This window comes from Tupaia chinensis, unplaced genomic scaffold, assembly GCF_000334495.1.
Source record: "Tupaia chinensis unplaced genomic scaffold, TupChi_1.0 Scaffold142326_1, whole genome shotgun sequence".
In the NCBI taxonomy this organism is placed as follows: Eukaryota; Metazoa; Chordata; class Mammalia; order Scandentia; family Tupaiidae; genus Tupaia; species Tupaia belangeri.
Window position 1 is genome coordinate 42,590 of NW_006202174.1, and position 821 is coordinate 43,410.

Consider the following 821-nt stretch of genomic DNA (forward strand, 5'->3'; position numbering starts at 1 on the left):
GGGGGAGAGGTTTTGCTATAGGGCATGTGCGCTCACCAGAAAGACAGAGAGAGACAGAGAGATGGAAAGTGAGAAATCACCCCCCAGGGGGATGGTCATGCTGCAATCCCTTCTCCATTTTCCTCTCAGGATCCTGGAACACATGTGCATACACACACACACACACACGCACACATGCCTGGCATAAGTTTTAAGCCACCAGGTCCAGGACTTGAACTGCAGTGGACTACATGGGAGTCCAGCGACATAGTCATTACGCTAACTGCTGGTCCCCATATAGTTTTAACAAAATGTTTAGCTCTTTACTGGTTTTCCTTCCCCGGCCTCACTAAAGAGCTGTCTGGCCTACACCTGTGCAAATTTGAATGTCTACACAAATCACTTGAGGGTTGTTAAAAATGTGGACTCAGATTCAGTAAATCTGGCAGAAGTACAGGACAGAACGATGCATTTCTCAGAAACTTTCCTGTGGTATTGATCCTACTGGCCTGTGAGCAGAAATGGCTAAATGAAGGGCATGGAGTTTGGTAGTGAAAAAGCATTGATTTGTGCTTCAGAAGACCTGGGTAGTTTGAGTTTTATCTTTGAATCTTAGGAGCTCTAGGACTTGAACACGTGGTTTAAGCTCTTTGAGCCTTGTTTCCTTATGTAAAATATAGGGATAATGATACTACCTTCAGAGGTATCATTCTTTTTTTTTCTAATTTGCCAGAAGGCATGTGTACTCAACAGAACTGTGGTCGACTGCTTGGGAGTCCAGTGACATAGCCATTACGCTAACTGCTGCTCCCAACAGAGAAAGCAAGAGGGAGAGGGAAAGA